This window comes from Thalassophryne amazonica, chromosome 16 (assembly GCF_902500255.1).
Source record: "Thalassophryne amazonica chromosome 16, fThaAma1.1, whole genome shotgun sequence".
Lineage (NCBI taxonomy): Eukaryota > Metazoa > Chordata > Actinopteri > Batrachoidiformes > Batrachoididae > Thalassophryne > Thalassophryne amazonica.
In genome coordinates, this window is record NC_047118.1 from 3471747 (window position 1) to 3480438 (window position 8692).

General features: G+C 41.6%; 1 long non-coding RNA gene across 1 annotated transcript; it reads left to right on the plus strand.

The window, feature by feature from the left end:
• Window positions 1–2394: 2394 nt before the first annotated feature.
• On the plus strand, window positions 2395–3915 carry LOC117528063. The gene is made up of 4 exons (XR_004565661.1): window positions 2395–2905; window positions 3307–3491; window positions 3587–3742; window positions 3867–3915. It is a non-coding gene; the product is annotated as an uncharacterized LOC117528063 (long non-coding RNA).
• The last annotated feature ends 4777 nt before the right edge of the window (window positions 3916–8692 follow it).

Below are 8692 nucleotides of genomic sequence, written 5' to 3' on the forward strand. Positions count from 1 at the left end.
ATATATATATATATATATATGAACATTCCACTATGGCAAAGCAGTGGGATGGATGCCCCTCCGCCAACCTGTATAACATTGAGGGCTTTTTTTTTGTTGTTCTCCTTGTGCAATTATTTTATTGAGACTTAATAGAGAGTGGACACAGGTGATTTCTGCAATATTTTCATAATTTTTGGTATTTGCCCCTTCTGGGTGAAAATCGATTGTTGTAAATGAAATTTGGTGTTCTCTTTAACTCCAGGGTGTGATTTCAAGAGCTGTTTGAACATTTATATCACTATAATGATGTTTCACACTGAGTCACCTGTGTCACCAACAAATGGTTGTGACATTATGATTCTGAAGCTTTGCTAGTTATCCAGTAGAATTAATCAGCTGTCATGTCCCGTCCCCCCCCCCCCAAAAAAAATGCTCACCATACCCCCTTGCACCCATCTCCAATTATGAGCTGTTGTGGAACCAAAAAGGTGGAGTTTACCAGCTCACATGACTTCCAGTTTCCGTTCAGTTTGTTGAACCGACTTTCAGAAATCGGCTCCTGGGGGCTACTAAGGTCACCACTGCTTATTTTTAATCTATGACTATAAGAAACAGGTTGGTGGGCATCATGTCCCACAAGGCTCTTGAAGTGAAGCTGTGTCCTTTAAGCGAAGCCATCAGAACGTTGGTCTCCCTTTTTCTTGACTGCTGTGGGCACAGCTTTTAGACGTCTGAGCTGCAGCGTGAAACCACTTCCTGAAAGATCTGACAAATGTGTTATTTAAGCAATAACTTGCTCGTGTGTTTGACACTGAATCGTGGCAAAGTGACTTTGGTTGGATATTTTTTCTCTCTTCTAGAATGTCATCGCGCTCAGGCGGGCGACTTTGTAAATGTCAAAAGGTCACACGTCCGTCTGCAGCTTGGAGAAATGCGACAAGGATGAGCAGCTAGCGCAGTGTAGAAAATGTCAAGGTGACCATGTTTGAAGAGAAGCTTCCCCCACCCCCTTTATGATGGTGCCGTTCCACATGTCTGTGTTTTGCCCTTCAGAACAGAAAAATTCTAAAAAACGTGGACCCGTGCCTCATTTAACGGACTTTTGCGAACACTCACTTTTTGAGAACACTCACCTTTTTAGCATTTACTTCAAACTTCAGACAACTATTGATCCCTAAAAGGTCAATTACCTTTACACTCCAGTTACCTCAGACAAGATACAGCAATTAATCCATAGTTAATACTTGTTTACCATAATAATGGCACACATCAAAATTAAAGACAACACATACATTTGACATTGTTTATGTGCTCTAAACTTGAAGCAGTCGGTCATCCAAATTGAGGCAAACATTTAGACATTTTAACATTTAGATGACACTAAACCACCCAGGGTGTCAGGACATGCAGAAAATAGATGGCGTAAGTAAGCCATGTTGTCTTTTTCTAAAATGTCTCCACACTACTGAGAATCTGCACGGGGGAAGTAACGCGCATATTTGCCTGCAAATTTATCATGAATGTCTTGGTGGCTTCCCTCACTGGTCTATCCATCAGTTTTCTGGATATTCCTGTATTTTCTTTTTATTTGCCAAACTGATCCAATTAAGGGCAAACTAGAATCCAGTCCTCCTTGTAGGAAGCCCCCCCCCCCCCCCCCCCTCAAAGTATGACAAAAATTTCACATCACTGGCGATCAACTATTTTTGCTCCAGATATAGCTGCAGCTGTCTTTGTAGATTTGCATTTGACCTGATGTGAAATTCAGATGAGTCTTTTGCCAACACTGACATCACATACCCACAACTCCATGCTCAACCCGTGAGCTCTGTGGCAACAGCTAGATTCCTCAGGGAAACAGTTGGCATGCTGGAAGGGAATTTACAAGTTGCTACTGCAGCGCAGAGAGTGTTAACCGTATTATTTAAGTCATTGCGATACAGTAAGTACTGCACACAAGTTGCATCCCAGCTAACACAGAACGTCCTTGTAACGTTGCTGGGACGTTACATTTTCGTTGCACAATTAGGAACGTTCTGTCCACCTCCTGGCAACTTCCATCAGGAACGTTTACTTGTTACAGTTTTTGGACGTTTCTTTGGAACGTTATACTTACGTTGAGGGGACGTTCTATTAACTACATAATTCACCAGCCTTATCAATCTATATATTGATTGATAAGGCTGGTGAATTGGTATTGTAAATTTAAATAAAGTCATTCCTGTATTTTCTTTCTTAACACTTATATTTTATAACTTACTTAATTTTCCGAAAGTTTTCATTCTCAGGGATACTTTAGTAGACCTACCGTCCCGATGATTGTCTAGTCCGGATTGACCGGTCGATCGCATGGGGGGAACTCCCGCGGTTCATTCTATCTGCGCATGCGCAGGGTCAAGAGGTCGTGAGGAGCTACAGTGGAGAGTGACGCGAGCGTATAATGGCGGAGGAAAAAGATCCCAAACTTATCATTTTCATCCGGAGTGGGAGGAAGATTATTTTTTCGTTTATTCAAATGGCAAATCCATCTGCCTTATCTGCAATGCAAACGTGGCATTACCGAAGAAAGGGAATTTGAAGCGGCATCTTAAGACGATCCACAAGAGCTACGATGCTAGCTTCCCGGCTAAAAGCCGGCTTGGAGCACAACAGGCCGTTTTCCCCCGGACAAATACCACCAGTAAGGCTGCAACCACAGCTTCTTATCGTGCCAGCCGTGTTCTGGCAAAAAGAAAAAAATCATTCAAGGATGGTGAAATTGTGAAAGAAGCTTTCATGGAAGCTGCAGATGTGCTCTTTGCCGATTTTAAAAATCAGAATGAGATCGTGTCTGCAGGATGTGCAGCTCTCAAGAAAGTCTGTTGCACGACGATGCGAGTTCATGGCGGAGGATATTGATCGGCAACTGAAGAATGATATTGAGGTATGTGAGTGTTTTTCTCTGCAATTTGATGAATCCACTGATACTGTGGACGTGGCTCAGCTATGTGTTTTTATTAGAATGTTTTTTGACAACATGAATGTAAAAGAACTGAGCATTTTACCTTTGAAAGGCCACACAAGAGGCACAGATATGTTTCAGGTTTTTATGGAATTTGTTAATAAGAGCCAGCTGCCCCTCTACAAACTCATTTCTATAACCGAGCTACCAGCTTGATGCCATCTTAATAATGTATTTATACAAACAACCATGTCATCAGATTTCATTGCATGAGAGGCCTATTAACTGATCGAGTAGTTCTGCTGTGTTTATATACGTGTTCCTGCTTTCAGCAGCACTGGAGCTGTTTCATGTAAACTAAACTTGAAGCAACTTTGTAACAGATGGTACACAGCAACGACTCGACAGACTGGAGTCAAAGGTAGACGGCATACTACAACTACTGTGAGGAATCAGGCTGCTGAAGAAGCTGACTGCATTGCAGATAATGCAGGCCAGACTTAAAACAACAGAGGAGCTGGACCAATTCAGCAAAACGCTGGAGGACCAGGAGTTTAGGAGGACAGTGGTAAATTATTGTTCCTAACACTTTTGCAGATGTGGTTATTTTCATGAAAGTTGCATATTGCCATTGCACACATACTTCTTTTTACTCTGTCATAGGTGAATCTGCTGAAACAGCTATCTGGATCAATGCTGAACTCCTTTGCCAGGACGATGCTCGGTGAAATTGGGATGTGGCGGTTGTGGGCTGGCGTCAGCCTCAAAGGATGGAAAGGGAAGAAAGCCCTGTAGCCTCTCACTCTAGAGTTTTGAAGAGTAAGTTATCAAGGTGTCTCACTGCATCATTTAATTTTAGTTAGCAATTAAAAAGAATTTTATCGTTTCTCCAGTTAAAAAAGAGGAAAATACAAGACCGCTTTTTATTTTGTTTTTGTGACAGAAGCCTTCAGCAACAAGATGGAAATTTTACCAGATGCTATCGATGATGCGTTAACTGAAACACTGCGCCATGCAGCAAAGAGGGTAAGTAGTTAAACTTTTATGGCATCAGCAACTCACAGGTGACTTGTACTAGCACCATGGCCACACCTAGTCATTCCCTTCAATCAAATCCCGGTCCAGTGTTGACTGTTTCAAGAGTAAAGACTGTGACCGGCTCACATGCACCCCAGCTCTTTGGAGCAATCTCTCTCTCTCTCAATCCGTTCCTCACATTCTGTATTCTCTTTCCGCAAACATCTTAAAACCTATCTGTGTGGGCTCACCTTCCCTCCATAGTGTAACTGTCACTCGGCTGTGTTGACAATTGGAATTCATTCATTCATTATTGGTTTATTTGACAGGGACAGTGCATATTAATGAACGTACAATTGTTTATAGACAGTATATATACGAGGTCTGTCAATAAAGTATAGGTCCTTTTTATTTTTTTCAAAAACTAAATGGATTTCATTCATATGTTTTTACGTCAGACATGCTTGAACCCTCGTGCGCATGCGTGAGTTTTTCCACGCCTGTCGGTGACGTCATTCGCCTTGTGGGAGGAGTCGTCCAGCCCCTCGTCGGAATTCCTTTGTCTGAGAAGTTGCTGTGAGACTGGCGCTTTGTTTGATCAAAATTTTTCTAAACCTGTGAGGCACATCGAAGTGGACACGGTTCGAAAAATTAAGCTGGTTTTTGGTGAAAATTTTAGCGGCTGATGAGAGATTTTGAGGTGATACTGTCGCTTTAAGGACTTCCCACGGAGCGGGACGTCGTGCAGCGCTCCCAGGTGCCGTCGTCAGCCTGTTTCAAGCTGAAAACCTCCACATTTCAGGCTCTATTGATCCAGGACGTTGTGAGCGAACAGAGAAGTTTCAGAAGAAGTCGGTTTCAGCATTTTATCCGGATATTCTACTGTTAAAGGAGATTTTTTTTAATGAAAGACGTGCGGACGGATTGCAGTGTCGGCTCGCAGCCGCCGCGACGCTCCACCACAGGAAAAACACCTCTGTTGGAAGCCTTAAGGACAAGTTGGAACATGTCCAACTGTTAAACAATTTCTCAGATACTCACTCCACTGAAAGCCATCAAAAGCCGCCTGGATTTTACAAATGGTTATCAACACGGAGGTGTTTTTCCTGTGCCGCCGCACCGCGCCGGCTGCATCCCGACGCGCGGACCCGTCCGCACGTCTTTCATTAAAAAAATCTCCTTTAACAGTGGAATATCCGGATAAAATGCTGAAACCGACTTCTTCTGAAACTTCTCTGTTCTCTCACAACGTCCTGGATCAATAGAGCCTGAAATGTGGAGGTTTTCAGCTTGAAACAGGCTGATGACGCCGCCTGCGAGCGCTGCGCGACGTCCCACTCCGTGGGAAGTCCTTAAAGGGACAGTATCACCTCAAAATCTCTCATCAGCCGTTAAAATTTTCACCGAAAACCAGCTTAATTTTTCGAACCGTGTCCACTTCGATGTGCCTCACAGGTTTAGAAAAAATTTTGATCAAACAAAGCGCCAGTCTCTCAGCAACTTCTCAGACAAAGGAATTCCGACGAGGGGCTGGACGACTCCTCCCACAAGGAGTGCTCACAGGCGAATGACGTCACCGACAGGTGTGGAAAAACTCACGCATGCGCACGAGGGTTCAAGCATGTCTGATGTAAAACATATGAATGAATCCATATAGTTTTTGAAAAAAAATAAAAAGGACCTATACTTTATTGACAGCCCTCGTACACACACACACACATATATATATGTGTATATATATATATATATATATATGTGTATATATATAGGGCACACACTTTAACGTAAATATGCCAGTTTTAGCATAATACTAATTTCCATCCGTAGTCTCCAGACATAAAATATAAAACACAGAGCATTTAACAAGCATAAAAACATTGATAATTTACAATATAATACACTGTCATATTTTAATATAACCCAGAGCCATATAAAGGAGGAGTTAATCTGTTCCTGTCAAGATGGAGGTTAAAATGCTGTTGTCTCAATATAAAGTGCAGGAAAGTACTGAGGTAGAATTCAGTTGTAGGTGTGTACAGGTACAGTCAGTTTTATTATAAGATGCTGAATTAAAGTGCTTTGTCGTGATAGTAAAGTGCTCGATACAGCTGCAGTATCTCTTTGAAGTGCTGGTGTGCATAAGCTTACCTATGTGGTGTTGTGTGCGTGTATATGAAAGTATATTGCTTTCGTAGCTTAAAGCAGATAACCCGTAAGTTGGAGAGGAAATGGCGTCTCACTAATTTAGAAGATCTTCACTTAGCCTGGAAAAAGAGTCTGTTGCTCTATAAAAAAGCCCTCCGTAAAGCTAGGACATCTTTCTACTCATCACTAATTGAAGAAAATAAGAACAACCCCAGGTTTCTTTTCAGCACTGTAGCCAGGCTGACAAAGAGTCAGAGCTCTATTGAGCTGAGTATTCCATTAACTTTAACTAGTAATGACTTCATGACTTTCTTTGCTAACAAAATTTTAACTGTTAGAGAAAAAATTACTCATAACCATCCCAAAGACGTATCGTTATCTTTGGCTGCTTTCAGTGATGCCTGTATTTGGTTAGACTCTTTCTCTCCGATTGTTCTGTCTGAATTATTTTCATTAGTTACTTCATCCAAACCATCAACATGTTTATTAGACCCCATTCCTACCAGGCTGCTCAAGGAAGCCCTACCATTATTTAATGCTTCGATCTTAAATATGATCAATCTATCTTTGTTAGTTGGCTATGTACCACAGGCTTTTAAGGTGGCAGTAATTAAACCATTACTTAAAAAGCCATCACTTGACCCAGCTATCTTAGCTAATTATAGGCCAATCTCCAACCTTCCTTTTCTCTCAGAAATTCTTGAAAGGGTAGTTGTAAAACAGCTAACTGATCATCTGCAGAGGAATGGTCTATTTGAAGAGTTTCAGTCAGGTTTTAGAATTCATCATAGTACAGAAACAGCATTAGTGAAGGTTACAAATGATCTTCTTATGGCCTCGGACAGTGGACTCATCTCTGTGCTTGTTCTGTTAGACCTCAGTGCTGCTTTTGATACTGTTGACCATAAAATTTTATTACAGAGATTAGAGCATGCCATAGGTATTAAAGGCACTGCGCTGCGGTGGTTTGAATCATATTTGTCTAATAGATTACAATTTGTTCATGTAAATGGGGAATCTTCTTCACAGACTAAAGTTAATTATGGAGTTCCACAAGGTTCTGTGCTAGGACCAATTTTATTCACTTTATACATGCTTCCCTTAGGCAGTATTATTAGACGGTATTGCTTAAATTTTCATTGTTACGCAGATGATACCCAGCTTTATCTATCCATGAAGCCAGAGGACACGCACCAATTAGCTAAATAGCTAAACTGCAGGATTGTCTTACAGACATAAAGACATGGATGACCTCTAATTTCCTGCTTTTAAACTCAGATAAAACTGAAGTTATTGTACTTGGCCCCACAAATCTTAGAAACATGGTGTCTAACCAGATCCTTACTGTGGATGGCATTACCCTGACCTCTAGTAATACTGTGAGAAATCTTGGAGTCATTTTTGATCAGGATATGTCATTCAAAGCGCATATTAAACAAATATGTAGGACTGCTTTTTTGCATTTATGCAATATCTCTAAAATCAGAAAGGTCTTGTCTCAGAGTGATGCTGAAAAACTAATTCATGCATTTATTTCCTCTAGGCTGGACTATTGTAATTCATTATTATCAGGTTGTCCTAAAAGTTCCCTAAAAAGCCTTCAGTTAATTCAAAATGCTGCAGCTAGAGTACTGACGGGGACTAGAAGGAGAGAGCATATCTCACCCATATTGGCCTCTCTTCATTGGCTTCCTGTTAATTCTAGAATAGAATTTAAAATTCTTCTTCTTACTTATAAGGTTTTGAATAATCAGGTCCCATCTTATCTTAGGGACCTCGTAGTACCATATTACCCCATTAGAGCGCTTCGCTCTCAGACTGCAGGCTTACTTGTAGTTCCTAGGGTTTGTAAGAGTAGAATGGGAGGCAGAGCCTTCAGCTTTCAGGCTCCTCTCCTGTGGAACCAGCTCCCAATTCAGATCAGGGAGACAGACACCCTCTCTACTTTTAAGATTAGGCTTAAAACTTTCCTTTTTGCTAAAGCTTATAGTTAGGGCTGGATCAGGTGACCCTGAACCATCCCTTAGTTATGCTGCTATAGACGTAGACTGCTGGGGGTTCCCATGATGCACTGTTTCTTTCTCTTTTTGCTCTGTATGCACCACTCTGCATTTAATCATTAGTGATCGATCTCTGCTCCCCTCCACAGCATGTCTTTTTCCCGGTTCTCTCCCTCAGCCCCAAGCAGTCCCAGCAGAAGACTGCCCCTCCCTGAGCCTGGTTCTGCTGGAGGTTTCTTCCTGTTAAAAGGGAGTTTTTCCTTCCCACTGTAGCCAAGTGCTTGCTCACAGGGGGTCATTTTGACCGTTGGGGTTTTACATAATTATTGTATGGCCTTGCCTTACAATATAAAGCGCCTTGGGGCAACTGTTTGTTGTGATTTGGCGCTATATAAAAAAATTGATTGATTGATTGATGTGGTGTTGTGTGCGTGTATATGAAAGTATATTGCTTTCGCATGTCTTTAACTCGTAATGATTACAGGTTTGGTTATCCTTCAGTCATGTTTTAAGCTGTGTCTTGAATAAAGCAAATGTGGGGCTGAACCTGATTGTCGTTGGCAGAGTATTCCATGTGCTGTTGCCCCTAATAGAGAGTACATTTTGA